The sequence below is a fragment of the Sminthopsis crassicaudata genome, chromosome 2 (genome assembly GCF_048593235.1).
Source record: "Sminthopsis crassicaudata isolate SCR6 chromosome 2, ASM4859323v1, whole genome shotgun sequence".
NCBI classification, from domain to species: domain Eukaryota; kingdom Metazoa; phylum Chordata; class Mammalia; order Dasyuromorphia; family Dasyuridae; genus Sminthopsis; species Sminthopsis crassicaudata.
Window position 1 is genome coordinate 57,771,916 of NC_133618.1, and position 17,431 is coordinate 57,789,346.

The 17,431-nt window shown below is 40.1% G+C and overlaps 1 protein-coding gene across 1 annotated transcript in view; it reads left to right on the top strand.

Annotated features, from left to right (window-relative positions):
• Positions 1-4,063: 4,063 nt before the first annotated feature.
• The window catches only part of SMPD3 (sphingomyelin phosphodiesterase 3), a 111,922-nt gene continuing 98,554 nt past the window's right edge, over positions 4,064-17,431 (top strand). The window contains 1 exon segment of the mRNA XM_074286369.1: positions 4,064-4,119. The gene's annotated coding sequence lies outside the window, so the exon portion shown is untranslated.

Here is a 17,431-nt window from a genome sequence, read left to right on the forward strand (position 1 = left end):
TAAAAACATAAAATACTTTGTTTCTTACCTCTCTAATGCACTTATCGTGTAAGAGTATATATTATAGTTGAAGCCTGACCTCAGATAGAAAGATGGTTCTTTCTTGGGAACCTCTGTTTAATAATAATCTTTCTGGTTCATTTTGCCCTGACCCATAATTCCTCCAGGAAATATCAGAATCTAGTATGTATCTCTTAAAAAGTGACAGTCCCTTGCAAGTATTAAATATAGAATAGGTCTAGAAAGAATAGGGAGGAATCTCTTCCAAGCCACATTAGCAATGTGTAGAATCTATTTTGCCATTTCTCTTATCCCTTCTCCCCTACTGCTTGGTCCCTGAAAAAATTCACACTCTGCTATTGAAAGATGTCCCTACAATGTGGGTAGAATCAGTTCCTTGGTCAAGGAACAGTAACTACATCTCGCTACTTGCTTCCTTCCCTATGGAGCCTTTTCCCTCCCTCACCCCAACATCCCATTAGTTGCCGTCACTCCCATCTCTAGTCAGCCCAGCTCAGTGTGCTAGTCCACAAAACTAGGAGCAATGGTGACTCCTGAAGCTGTTGGCCTGGCGAAGGATCTTCCCCAGTCAAGCCCAGAAATGTGTTCACCTCATCTGTCTCTGGCTTCTTACCCAAAAGCTCCATCTTTGCCTTTATTGTACATGAATCTCCAGCATGTTCCTGTCCCACATAGGGATGAGAGGAAGCCTTGAGAGCTGGGAGATTTGTTTGAATTATTCAAATCCTTTTGGCACTTTCCAACTATGTATTATTTGTGTTTCTGGTTTATCCTTTAGAACAGGAACTGTGTTTTAGCCCAATCCTTCCACACCTAGAGCAGCTTTCTGCACACAGTAAACACTTAATAAATGTCCGTCAAACAAATGACAACGCACTCAAGCATGGATGAATGAGAACGGAGTCTTTCCTGCCAGAGCTTAGCATCAGGAGGCTACTCACCTTTTGTCTTTGTTTCCAGTCAGAGTACGTGCTTCTGCAGCTCATGGAGGAGTGCAAAATAGTGACTCTGGGTGCCTTCACCCTGGTCTGTAAAAACCTTTTAAAAGAGTCTCTTTGGCTTTCACCAGAAACCCGATGTTCCTCACACTCTGAGAATCAGTGTCCCCCCCAAGCTTCGATCCCTGCCCGCAGCAGGGCCTAATGTTGGTGTCTCATTAGAGAACAACTCGTTTCCCAGGCTCTGACAGTGAAAGCTTTTTAGACACTCAGAGGTAGCTGACACATGCTAAACACACAAGGGGAGAAAAACTGAGCTTTAAAAGCAGTTGACAATCAGGTGATGGGCCTAAGAAAAATCTCCAATGTCCCAGGGTTGAGAAGGAGAGCAACAAAGCAGTCAGTTAGTTGTCTGTCTATATGTCTGCAGCAAGGTTTGCAAGTGGACTAATGAGACCCGGCTTCTCTTATTACCGTACTGAACTGGCCAACCATAAGAGCAAGAGCTCTTAATAATACGAAACCCTCACACGGTTTCTCTGTAAAAACAGGAAGGGGTTTGGAGAGTGGTGTGGCCGTTCGATAAGTTGAGATTGAGTATTTGCTCTATTTCCTAGAGTAAGGTTCTTACTTAGATTAGCAGGCACTCAGAGGTTCTCTGCGTCCACAAACATGAAGCACCGCCTCCGTGTGAAACTTGTGCGGGGGCCAGGACATTAAATGCTCCCTCTGTGCAAGAAGCTTCAAGTTACTCAAAGTCACATTTGGGTATGAGAATGAGGCAAGCTAATATGGCAGAAATTGCATTTGGAATTGAGGGACTTGTCACATTTTACTGCCTCGGTCTCAGTTTCCTTTTCTGTGAAATGAAAGTTTCCGCTAGATGATCCCTTCTAGTTCTGAACTCTGTGATCCTCATCAGCTTTCATACACACATGTACACACATGCACACATTATGTTCAGGTACAGGTGAACATACCCATACATGTGTACAGGTAGGGCAGCCTGTGGTACAGTGAATGGAGCGCCAGGTCATCTTCCTGTGTTCAAATAGAGCCTCAGACACTTCCTAGCTGGGTGACCCCAGGCAAATCCACTTAACCCCATTTGCTTCATTTCCTCATTTGTAAAATGAGCTGCAGAAGGAAATGGCAAACCACTTGGGTATCTTTGCCAAGAAAATCTCATATGGGGTCATGAAGAGTTCAACAAATGACTAAACAAAGACATATAAAAATACATACAATTAAAAGACAATTATTGCTGACCCCATTTGATGTTTATTTGCTTATCAATGAGATTCTTCTAAATAGAAAATGAAAATTCCCTAACATGAAGTGAAGATATTACAGCTTTGGGACCAAATTAAGTTGCGTTTCAAAATCCATAAATAATCTGATGAAAGGATAATACCAAGTGTGCTTTATGTCCAAGTCCATTGTCTTGCCATTTCCTAATAAAAATAATGTAATTTACAAGTAAAACTTCTAAAATTGAGCTGTTTTGAATTAACTACTATTTTTTTTGAAGAAATATCTAACATATCCAAAGGTAGAGATTCCCTCTTTCAGCATAATGAATTTTATAGATCTCTTTCCCCATATTTTATGCATACTCTACACTTATTTCCTGCTATCTCTTCCTTCCCTTAATGTATTTGACTGAGTAGGACTACAAGCAAGATCAGTGCAATTAAATCCTGGGTAACACAGGCTGCCCAACTGTCACAACTCAAGGCTTTTTACTCTCATCAATTCAGCCTAGAAACTTCTGAGAAGTTAAATCAAGCTTTAAGGATCAGAGAGAAAAAATATTTAAAAGCAGGAAAAGGATCATTCCTCTCATTTTATACAACTTCTTTTGTGTGTGTTTAATTCTCTAGGATTGTAATGCTTGCTTGATGCTGAGAACTGGTCTTTTTGAAGTATATCTTTCTCTGCTCTCAGTAGGTTATTTGGGGAATTTGCATTTTATGTGATGAATATCAAAAATCTTCTACTAAAGCCCTGTACTAATACGTCTTCATGGCATGAAGGGATCTCTGGTTTCTCAAAAGCCAGGCCTTTGATCCTCTAATCCTAATCAGCTTCCATACATGTATAGATTTTATATGTGTGTGTATGTGTATGAATACATATGTATATACATATATGCAGATATCTGCATTCATAAATATATATAATTAAATTAATTATTATTGGCTCTACAGGTTTCTACTTGTCCGTCCCTAGAGCAAACTCCCTGAAGGACAAATTCTTTACTAAGCTAGAAAGGCTTCAGGTACTTGCCTGACAATATAGACTTTGTCTATCTCTTCTCAGTAGACTGTCATCTCTTTGGGGGCAACAATTGTTTTTGCCTCCTTTGTATCCCTAGCATATAGCATAGTGCCTGACACATAGTAAACCCTTAATAAATGCTTGCTGATTGATTGATTGATATCAGCCAATGACCAACTTAGCCACGCTGAGAGAAGGTGGTCACTAATGACATAATATCTTTTAGCCATAGAAACATATTAAATACTGTGCTATGCTTTGTGGCTTAGTAGAGTGAACATTCATATGAAATCACATTGTCAAAGGATCAGAGTTTTAAAGAAGGGGGGAAAAAATCCCATGAAATTCTTCCATTAGTCAGTCTTTCAACAGGCTTTTATTTAGTACCTTCAATAAACCAAACATTATTCTGGGTCCTGAGAGGAATATAAGAGATAAATACTATCTCTTACCCAGTATCTTTACCCATTTTACTGGATAAAGGACAGAGAGAGAGAGAGAGAGAGAGAGAGAGAGAGAGAGAGAGAGAGAGAGAGAGAGAGAGAGAGAGAGAGAGAGAGAGAGAGAGAGAGAGAGAGAGAAAGAGAGAGAAAGAGAGAGAAAGAGAGAGAGAGAGAGAGAGAGAGAGAGAGATAAGGATAATTAAGATAGGTTATTGCCCTGTAGAGATCACAGTCCTGCAGGGCTAATAAAATATACATAACACAAATAAAGATTGCTACATAATAAGCATAGTATGTGTAGAATAGACCAAAGGAACATCAGATGTCCAAAGGTCTATGTGAGATCCTATGAAAAGAAAGATTTCTTCCAACAAGGGAGGTTGAGGGGTGAAGGCTTGGGAGAAGAGACAGCATTTGGGCTGGACCTTGAAGGCTGGGTAAGCGTTGAAAAGGCTGAAATGGGAGAGGGAGGAACTTCAGTACACACAGAATGAAATGACCAAAGATATAGGAGGTATATTAGTCTATAAGATACTAGTAAGTCAATGCATCTTGGTCACAATACACTTAAAGTGGGAGCCTTGAATACCACGGTGGCAATTGGGCCTGAAATAGGCAAAAAAAAAAAAAAAAGTCTATTATAAGTAAATGAGCAGAGTAGCATAATTAGATCTGCTCATGAGAAAGATGACTGAGATAGTGTGAAATATATATATTAAAGGGGAGAACAGCTGTAAAAAGGAAAAAGTAGACAGAAAACTTGATGGCATTGGTTGGCAGTGAAAGTTGTACTAGTGTGGTCACAGTTTGAAGAGAAAGGAGAGGAATATTGTAGAATTAGAATTGACATCCTACATGGATGTAGGAGGGGAAGAGATGTAAAGAGTCCCTGAGGCTCCAGGCTGGGATGATTGGGTGAATTCTCCCTGGACGGTGACTATGTGGGCCCAATCTGCGCTCATTGGCAAAAATAGGGAAATGGGAGGATTAGGTCTTTGGGTTGACTCTGCCACCGGTGACGGTGGTATTGCTTTGAGGGAGAAGGTAAGTTCTATAAGGTCCATCCGGCTACTGAGATCCATGATTCCATATCCCTCTTAACACGGCTTAGAAACCAGTCTGTGGACAAGACTGACCCACATGAAGCAACTAATTTCACCAACTGCCATATTATATGATAGAAATCAGAAGTACTTAGAGAGAATAAAGATGCCAAAGATGGGTGAGAGCAACTAGGAAAGGCTTTGTGGAGAAGGAAAACTCCAAACTGTACCCTGACTGCAGGGTAGATTTGAAACTCTAGCTTCCTTCAAGGCTCAGTTCAAGCTCCAAGTTCACATGAGGCTTTTCCCAAAGTCACCTTGTGTCTACTCTATTTATGCCTGTGTATATACATGTTGTCTTTTTTGGCTAGACCATAAGCTTCTTAGGGACCACTAAACCACTTTTGTTTTTTATCCTCTGCACATAATTTTCACTTAACAAATGCTGATTGATTGATTAATTAATGGAGAGGAATGAGGAGGATTTTATTTGAGAGAACCAGCTTGAACAAAGACTGGAGAGGGTAGGGCACAGAAAGGGGAAGGAGAAGGAAAGGGACTGGGGACCGTTGCTTGGCCCTCCTGAAGTGTTCTCCTTTCCCTCTGCCAGTCTTAATCCTGCCTCTTCTTAAAACCAATTCCGTCTTTTCATGAAGCCTCATGACAAGTTTGACTGAAAAATAGGACAAGTATCTGTGAGACACATTTTATTACAGTCCCTCAAACACAGGCTCCTAATTAGTCTTGTTTATACGTTTAGTTTTTTTCAACTGGATTGTAAACTCCTGTGGACTGGACTGAACCGGCCTCTAAGCAGTGGATGTTGGAGAAGGTTAGAAATGGGCCAGTCAGGGGTCAAATGGAACATGTGTCCAATTTGCCTCCTTGCTTGCAGGCTGTTTCCTTCACTTTAAAATTAAACTTCTATTTGATTCTGACTTTCTTTCATCAAGCGGGATCAGTTCCAGTCCTGCCATCTGCAGGGGAGAGGCCAGTTCGAGTGTGGTTGGCAAGATTTCGATTTCTTACTTCTTTTGCATCCTTCATAGACCTTTGGGCCAGATAATTCTCATAGTTCTTTGGTGGTGGTGATTATTTTTCTTAATGAATCATGTATTTCTATTAATTATTTTAAATAAAAGCATAGAGTATAAAATTTTAGTTCCTTTTTTTTTGTTTTTTAGAAAAAAAAAAGCATTTGAAGACATATCACATTTTACTTAGAAGTAGAGTCTTGAAGCAATGATACTTATTAGTGCTTACATTTCAATGGATCTGTGAAGTTTTTTTTGGTTTGTGTGTTTGTTTTGCTGAGGCAGTTGGGGTTACGTGACTTGCCCAGAGTCATGCAGCCAGGAAGTGTTAAGTGTCTGAGACCAGATTTGAACTCAGGTCCTCCTGACTTCAGGACTGGTGCTTGATCTACTGTCCCAACTAGCTATGACCATTAACCCTTCTGGTACAGACTGGAACTCATTGCTACCTTCCCATTCTATGACATTTTCATCCGTGTCCTTGCATGAATCCTCAGACAAGGATAATTCCGTGAACACTGACTGAATCTGGTGTAGTGCTAAGATGAGACTTGGGGACCCAGGCAGCATCCCAGGTTGGGCACCAGTTTGCTTTGTGACCTTCACCAGATCATTGAATTTCTCTGGGCCTAGGTTTTCCCATAGGTAAAATGAGACCCTTTGTACTAGATAAGTTCTAAGGTTTCTTTCAACTGCTGATCCTGTCATCTCTCTAAGGTTCTTCTCTGTTCTGAAGGGTTGTGATTCTGTGAGCAGAGTTTTAGGAAGATTAGTTTGGCAATGGATGCGTAACCAAAGGCAGGGAGATGAGTGACTATTTGAGGAACTCAGATGCTGCTTCCTGTCACCTCAAGTATTAGAGATATGGCCCTTTGTCATTCAAAGCCTTTTGTGACCTAAAGGTAGGTCCTCCCAATCTGTCCAGTCCATTTACACACCAGCCTCCCCTTGAACTCTAAAGGCCAGTGACATCAGTCTCCTTCCTATTCCTTGGCCATGACCCTCTATCTCCCAAATCTGGGCATTTTCTCTGGCTGTCCCCCTTCCCCGGAGTGCCTTCTCTCTTCAGCTTTACTTCCTGACTTTCCTGGTCTTCTTTCAAGTCCCATCTAAAATCCTACTTCCTACAAGCAACTTTTCTCAAACCCCCTACCTGCTAGTACTTTCTCTCCATTGATTATTTGCATTTTACCTATTTCACATATAGTTGTTTGTACACTCTCTCTCCCTCCCATTGGAGTGTAAGCTCCTAGAAACCAAGGGCTATCTTTTGCCTTTCTTTGTATCCTAGTCTTACCACAGTGCCTAGAAGATAGTAGGCTCTTGACAGACTACTTCCTCTACAATGAAATGAAGGGGTTGTATCTTAGGAAGATTTCATCTAGTTCTTAATCTATGTAAGCCTTTGGAAAGGAAAAAAAATGGCAGATGTGATAGGGGTTACACCTGGACTTGACAAATTTAGAGAATTAAGGAAGAAAGAAAAATCAGAAAGGACTCTGAGGAAATGAAAAAATGGGAAGAAGAAATTTTGGGGGAAGAAATGGGATAGTTGGTCATCCTAGTGTTAGTTATTTAATGGGTGAAACAGGAGGTCTGAGGCAAAATGTTTTACAGTGCAATGAAAAGGATTTCATATAGAAGATAATAGGACTTAGACATAAGTCCTAGGCTAGTCATTGACAAGCTGTGTGACCAACTGCAAGTCACTTCAACTCTCTGTACCTTAGTTTCCTTAGCTATAAAATAGTGATGACACCCCTATTCACTCCTGAGGTTGTATAAAGTGTCATTGGGAAACCTCAAAGCACCATGGAAATGTGAGCCACTCTTGGAAAATAATGTGCATGTTTTATAAAAAAGATGCATTTTTCTCTCATGCCGGTATTTTTTCCTCCTCCTAATTATATTATATATTAATATAATGAGAGCCAGAAGTCCCCAGATTTTCTCTTGGTTCTCTGCTGAATTCTTTCCTGTGACTGACTATATGGGTTCATCACTAAAATTTTCCAATTCTTGGTATCTTTGCACCCTCCAGTGAATTCAATTTTCTCATTTTACAGCTGGGAGATCCTAAATCCCAAAGAAGTTCAATGATCCAAATTAATCAGGATTTGAAACCAGGTCTCCCAACTCCAGATCCAATGCTCAAAGTTCAGTGACTTCACTGCTATGCATATCTCCTATTTTGGATCATTAGTAATTTTTCCCATACTAAGATACCCAGAGAGGTGGCCTGTTCTCCTTTCTTGGAGGCCATGGAAGCTAAAGGACCATTTGTTGGATAATTTACAGTAGGGATTCCTTCCAAGTATTGATAGGATTGATTGGCCACTGAGGTCCTTTCTAACTCTAAGGTTCTGTAATAATCCACATATTTCCCAAGTTGAAGTGCCTGAAAAATTCATAACCTTATGGCCAACCTTCTAGCGATGGGCTTCTTTATACCTAGCTAGGATTATTTTTATAATCCTCTGGGGCCTGACTTGGAAGTCTTTACAATTTGATATTAGGACAGGAATTTCAAGATCCTAGAATCGCCTCCAATCCATAATAAGTCACTGGCATGAGATTTCACCTAGGGAAATATTCTTTAATTATCATAAATTTCTAATTATCTTAACGAATGGCATTTTACCATTCTGCATGAATCCATCATGCATCTTGCTGTTAAACACGTCCAAATTCTTCTTTCTGTTTTTTGCAAAGCTAAGGTTGGAACCAAGAGTCTAGAGTCCTTCTAAATTGTTCAGAGCTGCTGCCTCCCACAATTTCACACCATGGAGAAAACAGGAGGATCCTGTCACTGGAACAAGCTGTAAGATGTGTATTCTATGTGTATGCTTAGTAGGGCATCTGTGATTCCATATGGGACAGGGAGGTTGCAAAGTCCAAAGCCTCTGTTCTCACTCTCCTCAGTAAAAGTCTTCTCCCAAAGAGGATTGTGGTCCTAGAAAATGCCGGTGGGTAGAATATTATTGTGATTCTCCATTATAAAAAGCTAATACTGGATTGGGGGCCATTAAATCTAGGGCTGGCCACCTATTAAATCTGTGGAACTTCTTTCTCCACAACCTGGTCCTCTTCATGTTCTACAATAGCCCAGCCAAAGTGGTCTTCCTGCCACTCCTCATCTCCCATTTCTATTTTGCACAGACTTGGAATGCACATCCTCCTGACTTCTATGTCTCAAATTTCCTAGTTCTTCTCAAAGTTTAGCTTAAGAGTCACCTTCTACACGAAACTTTTCCTGGTCAGCTTTTGACTTGCCTTCTACCAAAATTGTGTATTTATTTTGCATCTTCCAATACATGTTCCTACCATCTCCACCCGTGGAATGAAACTTCCTTGAGGGCAGGGAATTTTCCTTTTTGGCCTTTGTACTGCCATTGCTGGAGCACACTGCAGATAAATAATACTTGTTGATTTATTTTTTGACAAATATATATTAAATATCCATTTTGTGCAAAGCACTGTGCTAAGCTCTAGGGGAGATACGAAAAGTAAGTGACTAAATACCTATCCTAGATGAGCTTTGTCCACTAAGGAAAGAAAAGTATACAGGATAAGTCCAATTCAACAATCATTACTTACTTACCTAGTGTGCAAGACACTAGAGATAGAGAAAAATTGGAAAATGGATCTTGAATAGCATATGTATATACTCACACACACAAACACACACACACATATATATCACCCTTTAAAGCTTTATCCCAACATTCTAGTAAATCATGCAAACAATCAAGTTTCTATTTTATTTTATTTTACTTTTAATCCCCATTTTACAAATGAAGAAATAAAGGCTTAGGAAGATTGGGCTATTTGCCTAAAATGTCACTCATAGCAAATATTGCAGCTGGGATTCAGGCCCGTGTTTTCTGATACCCCAGACCAGTGTCCCTCCACCCTGATATAAGTGCCTTACCAAGTACCAAGCACTCTAAGATTGGCAAGAAAAGGATTACTTCCAGCAAAGGCATCTTCATGGGAAGAAAGAATATTCTTCAAGGCCCTCCATCACTAAACCAGTTGGCTATGTCCTGCTGTCTCCACTATTGCTTCTGAGATAACATCCTTACTGACTAGGATCAGTCTGAATTTACCTGAACCAAAGCAAACAGAAAGAAGTTATCTAGCTGTATTTTTTTAATGTAAGTGCAGAGCTGAGTGTTGCCATGCCAACTCTAGTCCCTGGAGCATAGCCAAGCAGAAGGGAACCAATTCTTTGAAATGAAGCCCTGCTGTTGGTGGAAGGTTAGGAAGTCACTACAGGTAATTGGATTGTACTGCAATCTTCTTGGGTGTTCAAGGCAGAAATGTGCCCCGGATTTTTTATTTTTTTCCAACCTGAAACTTTAAAGCTTTACTTAACACAAGAGCTTTTAGAATACTAAGAAGGACGAAGGCTCTCTGGCTAGTTGTAGAGGAGAGGAAATTTTTTAACTTGCCTAACCTTATCTGTTACTCATCTAAATGATGGGTAATGCAGAAGTATGTGAGTTCCAGCTTAACTTTGTTAAAAAAAACAAACAAATGAGAAAATTAAAAAAAAAAACTCAAAACCATTCAGCTGGAAAAATCACACAAAAAGGTTCTGGGAAAGGAGGCTACGGGGCCTAAGTTTTGCTCTGGTTTAGCCACTAACTTGGTTAAATCACTTTCTTCTTCTCTGGTCCTAGTTACCTTATCTGTAAAATGAGAGGATTGACCAAGTTGATCTCTATGACCTCTTCCAGATAAAAAATCCACTGACTTCCTGAAAATAGACCATCATAGACATCTTCTTTTCTTTTGCTTATTGTATAATCAAGATACTCTAGTTCCAGGACCCTCCTTGTAGATTATTTTACCCTATTTACCATCAGAGAAATGCTAAGAACTGCTTTGAACTGCCTTCAAGAAATTGTTTTCACACTTTACACAATAATCTACAACTGTAGACTCCTGACTTTGCAGGCCTTTGATGAAAAGTACCTTGAGGCAACACTGCTAAGAAGTCCAGTGGGTTAACTTTTGGAAAGAGAATAGTAGCAATCAGGCAGTTAACTCTTCATCCTTTCCACCAGCTACTGATCAGCTAGCTACCAACCACTTTAGGCATATGGCAAGGAGCAAGAAACAAGGCCCACTTCTTAGAACCTGCTCAGAGTATTCAAACCAAAGTGTGCACACTCACATTTTCAGGCCTACATCCAGCTTTGGGGGAGTCATAAAAAGCATGGCCAGTTTGCCAATTCATAAAATAGGAATGTTAGTGGCCCTCTACTTATAACCCCAGAACAGGGGGCAGGGCTTAGAGCTCCCAGAGACCCAGCTCCTATCTCTCTACCCTAACATTTGTGCAATGCCCATTTAGTGGGCACATCAGTATGCTGTGGTACTTGATGGGGTGAGCCTCTCAATTTGGAAGATCCCTTCATTGCAGCAGATCAGCACCTCAACTACTCTAACTTCTGATCTTAGAGAGCTGATTGACACACTGAGTCAGGGACTTTCTCCCCTTATAGTCATATAGCTTTAAGTTCCTGAGACAGAATTTGAATCCAAGGATTCCTCAATTTAAGAGGGATTGGCTTATCTGGAGTTTTATGCCCCTCTAATCCCTACCCTAACAAGACTTACTTTTTAAAAAATGACTAATAGTAATTATAAAAAGAAAAAGGAAAAAGAAATTTTCCTCTGTGTAATTTGAGCCTCTCAGAACAATTTCTGTTTATAGAATAAAATCAAATTTATTTATTTTATCTTTCCTGGAAAAGTTAGGACATCTATGTTTGACTGATATTCTTCTGAGTCTTTCTAGAAAACATGACTGGGTTTTTCAAAACTTCTTCAGTAAAGTTTTCCATGAAAATGGAAAGTTTTATAAAGTGCTTGAGCTCACTAGAGTTTGAGGGATTTTTTTTTGTTCTGTAACTTATATAGTCAGAATGAGTTTCTGACTAAATGAAAAGAGGTTCAATTGTGAATTACTCAACAATGTAGAAAAATAAGAAAATCTCTTGCATATATTATTACCACTATCCCTGCATGTTTATAAAGTATCAGAGATTATTTGCTGCAAGAAATAATTTCATCCACAATCACCTTTTACCCCATTTCTACTAGGAGGGATAGGACTTTTCTCTCAAGTTCTTGGATCTATCCCAAATGGGCTCCTTGCCCTGGCTGAGGCCTTTCTCACCCCACTTTATCACTCACCCACCCCCAGACTCTTATTATAGTCTAACAGTTGTATGAGAGGTGCTGTCTTCAGTTCTTTCTGCTTTCTCAGGTCTTCCTTTCACAAAGTTGAAAAGCCACGATCTATTCCTGTTCCCAAATATGGCCCACTTGGCTGCTTTTCCCCAGGCTCTGAATCCCAGACCAGGTCCCAATCCATTCCTGTTTCTGATGAATAGGCTCCCGTCTTGGTCCCCTGTACAGTACCCCAGTTCTTCCAAGACTAGATCTCCGCTTTGCTTAGCAGTCCTGTTCCAGAGCCTAGGACAAGCTTCCTGCCTCCTCTGGCCAGACCTTCCTCAGCTTCATTCCCCGATCTGATTTTCCCTGCATTTGTGTAGGGAGGAACTTTGGAGTGTATTGGCACCTGACTCAGGGGAGTTAGGGTCAGGGTGAGAACTGGGAAAAGGAGATTCAAAGGCTGTTTGCTGCGCTGCCCAGGATGGCCACCTGCAGCCTTCTTTTCATCATATCCTGAGCTCCAGCTAGCTCTTGGTGTCATGAGATATTCCCCAGCCTGCTCTGAGGAAACTGCGCAGCCCCATTGTGGGGGGAAGAGGGGGAAGGGACAAGGACAGCTGGCACAGGCCACTGTGGGTGGCTGAGAGAGCTGTCCAAAAGGGAAGAAGAGAGTGAGGGTATCAGTGGAACATTGCTGCTCGCAGCTGCTGCAGTCCGGGGGTCGCCATTAGGCTTGACTGCCAGGAATAAGGACTTGACCTTGTTGGATCTCTATCATGAATTCATCCCTTGTTTGAAAGCCACTGAGTCCATTCACTCATTCTAACAGCAGATGTTGCTCTGGCCAAATAGTCTAAACTCAATTTAAACAGTAACAATATTTACTTCATTTGCCTCCCTCAAAACAGGAAATGAACTATAGTAAACTGGCTTTGAATTTAAATGCACAAATTTGCTTCAATGTGGAAATTAACCAACTGATTGAAAATATACCTTCAGAATTAAACCTAAATGCCACCTAAAAATAAACACATGAAGACATCCTCCTAATAAACAGCTGGGCTTGCCTTCCTGAGAGCGAGCGGCTCTTCCTCTACTTCATCCTCTGCTGGGATATCGTAAGAAGAACTTGTCATTTGACCTCATTCTCTGTGGATTAATTTGTTGACTGAGAACAGAGTCAGGAATTTACAGCTGGGTTCATGAATGTGCCTGGGAACTAATCCGGCGTCATTGAGCTGCTTTCCAGATTTAAATCCTTCAAGAATGACTTAGGGCTGTGACTGAATATGGCAGACTGAATATAATGAGCATTTGAAGGTGGGGGACTGGGAAGAGGAGTAAAGGAGCTAAAAGGCAGGATAGTGGAGAAGGTATGGCCAAAAGAGCCAAATGAAAGAGCGCGTCTGCTGCAGTATGAACCAATCACCATTGCCGAACAGCTCAAAGGCAGACCTACTGAGCAAATCAGAAGCATCACCCTATTTTAGGGAGCTCAAAGCATGCTTAGGTGGTAGGGAGTTACAAGGGGAAAAAAAGTGATATGATAAAACATTGAGCCTTAGACCTACTTTGTGTCCTTATTAAAATCATCAATCTGTGACTGACTCAGTGAATAAAAAACCAATAGATATTGATTGAACACACAGAAAAGTCCAGCATTGGGCCCGCCACTGTGTAGGGTACAAAAGTATAAAGTAGGATCCCTGACCATCAGGGGTTTACAATCCATTTGGGGAGACATTTGCAAAACCTACATAAAACAGTATTATGTAAACTAGCTTTATTTGAAGGGGAGGAGTGAAGGACAGAACTCTGGGACCATGATTTATAAATATGGGGGATTCCTCCAGCACTCTGCAGATTGGCAATTCACCTGTTTTTCTGGTCTGGTACTAAATGGGGCTCCCCCGCCTGGATGTGCCATGATTATAACTTGAATCCAAAGCTTCTTGAGCCCAAGACTAACCATTCACCATCTTCACCATGCTCTCTTTCTTAATAGCATTATGTTTTTTGTTGTTTTTCCCCAGTAATGTCGACACTTCATGACCCCTTTGGGGTTTTCTAAGCAAAGATACTGAAATGGTTTTGCCATTTTCTTCTTCAGCTTAGGAAACTGAGACCAGGATTGGCCAGAGTTGGCCACAGTCACACAACTGGTAGATGTTTGAGGCAAAATTTGAAATCAGATCCTTCTGACTTCAACTGGGTGCTCTATTATACTGTGCCACCTAGATGTCCTCAATAACAGTACATATTAGGACATGGCTACAGAAGATCAAAAAGAATCATCCATCAAAGGAAGAGATTGTGAATATATCCCTAATGGACCTAAGCTAGTTTTTAAAGGTTGAGAAAGATATATATATCAGCAGGGGATAGTAGAAGGCATTTTAAATAGAGCCAGGAACACTAGCAAAGGCTGCTAAAAGAGTGGTAGAGTTTCTTGCTAGGTTTGGGTGAAGAAAGATTGGGGTTTTCTGCCTCAGAAGCTAACTTTCTAGATCTGCAAAGTGAAGAACTTGGGCCAGATGCTCTCTAAGGTTCCTATGAGCTAAATCTAGTAGAAGGAAAAAGGCAAGGGGCAACTAGATGGCGCAGTGGATAGAGCACCAGCCTTGAATTCAGGAGGATCCGAGTTCAAAGCTGGTCTCAGACACTTAACACTTCTAGTTGTGTGACCCTGGGCAGTCACCTAACCACAACTGCCTCAGCAAAATTACATAAGTAAATGAATGAACAAGAAGGGGAAAGGCAGTTTAGAGGTTTAGATTGAAAATGAAAGAGAAGGAACAAGTTTTAGGGCAACATTTCCAAAAACTAGAAAAGATGAAATCTAAAGCATGGGTTAGGGGATTTCTTTTTAGCTTTTCTTCATTTTGCAGGAGTTTTAAAAATAATTTTAATTTTTAAATTCTGAATTTAAAGAAACAGCAAGAAACATGAATATTCTCATAAGCAAAAAAAAAGTATTGTAAATGAAACCATCAGTCTTTAAAAAAAAAAAAAAGTATGTAAAGTAAACATGTTTCTTTCAAAACCATTATCTCAGGTGATAAGTAGCTTGCTTAAATGCTGGTCCTCTGGAGTTTTTGTATTGATCTAAATTATTATACTGATCTATCTTACTCATTTTTCTTTACAATGTTGTTATGTTTTGTTGTTCAGTTGTGTTGCACTCTTTGTGGGCCTGTGGGCCATAGCACAACAATGTTGTTGTAATATACAGTAAATAATTTTCCTGATTCACTTCACTCTGCATGAATTCATACAAGATGGATTTAGAAAAAAAATCCATTCTTTTTGTCATTTCTTACATTGCAAAAATCTTCCATTATATTGGTATATCATAATCTCTTCAGCTATTTGCCAATTGATAATCCCGTTGCCATCTTAATTTCTAGTTCTTTGCTAAAACAAAAATGTTGCTATCAATATTTGTGTACATATAGATCCTTTCTCTCCTCTTTGATCCCTTGAGGGCGTATTGCTTAGTAACAGAGAAGGTACTAGTACAGAAATACAGTTGGGTCATGCACGATTTAATGATTTTTTTGCATACAGTTCCAAATTGTTCTCTACCAGAATGACTGGAAGGGATCTCTTTTATAGTATAAGGACAGGAGGGGGATAAAGCTTTGGATGAGAAAGCTCATATCTGGGGAATCTGTCTCCTGAGTAAAATAGAAATGAGGTTATTATCTAAATAGGAGGGTAAGAAGGAAGATGGGACTATGACCTTGAAGTAAGAAAAGGTTAAAATTACCCAAAATGGGAAACCTGAGGGAACCCCAGAGAAATGAATTAGAGAATGTCTGAGCAGAGTCGATTGTGAAGTTGAAGTCAGCAGGAATTTGAGATGGTCCCAGCCCTTGCTGCTCTGTCCTCTGCTTGTCTCATTCAGTATCTTGCCCACAGGAACAAAACAAGGGAACAGTGGTGAGTGAGTAATGATTGCACAGAAGAGCCATGTAAGCTTTTCCATGTTATTCTTCATCTTTCAATATTTATTAAGCATCTCCTATGTATAAGATTCTTTGCCAGCAACTTTGCAAAAATGCTACCTTCTGACTTTTTGTTAGTCAACTTGACCGTTGATCACCTTAAAAGATATGAAAATTATACACAATTCTCACCTCTATAGCACAATTTACATAATATTCTCCATCAAAGCCAGGACTTGCATTTTATGTTGAAGAAGGTTTATGGGAACACTAATTTGTTTTCATTGATGGGTATGCATCAGTTTCTGATAAGGTGCTTGAGGGGAATGATGAATGATGCCTTCATTTCCTGTTTTCCCACCTAAGTATAAAGGAAAACAAGCTCTCACCTAGCTTTTCAATGGGGAGAACTAACATGGGGACAAATCCAAAATCAGAGTTATAGCTGAATATTGGATTATATTCATAATCATTCCTGAGATCTTTGGCTCGGAACCACATTTTCATATTTTCATTTAGTTGAAAATATAAAATGATTCAAGGATGAGCCTTCATACAGGAAGAGTTTAATTGAAAGACCATACAAATTTAATTCTAATCAACAAATATTTTTTATTCTATGGCTGTATGCAGGCCCTCTGGTAGGAGGGGAAATTGGAAACACCCTCTACCTTCCAAAAGAATGCATCCAACCAAGATGTAATGATTCTTCATTAAAATGCCCAAATAAATACACCCAAACACATGGGTCAATCAGGAAGTACTCTTGCAGGGACTGCTGCTTGAACTGGAGCCTGAAAGGAGTTGGATTTCCAAGAGGCAGATGTGCAGAAGGAAAATTTTTCAAGCATAAAAATCCACTTAACCTACCCCTGTTGCCATTAACATGCTATTGGCAAATGCCCATCCTTCTGCTTAATGTGTCTCCTAATTGCTTCATATATTGAAGGACGGGGGTGTAAAGAACAAGCTCCCTTAAAGGCAGGAATGGTATTCTAGGATTCTTTTTGGTAGGCCTAATATAGCACATAGTTAGCTCTCACTAAATACTTGTTAAAGTTGAATTAAACCCCCGTAAGAGAAATTTCTTTCAAACCTTCTTAGAGCTATAGCTAAGCCTGTATAGAACCTAAGGCCAGATTCTTGATCTCTCAGAATATGTCTTTTCACATTTGTACAGCAGAAGAGAGAGGGACCACTCTGCTAGGCAACTAAGCAGGGCAGAGCATGAATCGCTGACTTTAGAATTAGGAAGTCCTGAGTTCAAAGTCTGCCTTCCTAGCTCTGTGATCCCGGGGAAATCATCTAAACTCTCTGTGACTCATTTTCCTCATCTGTAAAATTAGAACATGGACTCCATATTCTCAATACTGATTCTAGGATCCTATGGTCCTATAAAAATTACTGTGTTCCCCTCCCCCCTGATTACTTGTCTGTAGCAGCAACTTTTACAATAGCAAAAAGTCTGCTATAGCAAAATGCCTGTGACATAATGAAAATCTTTTGGATCTAACAGTCAAGAGACATGGATTCAAA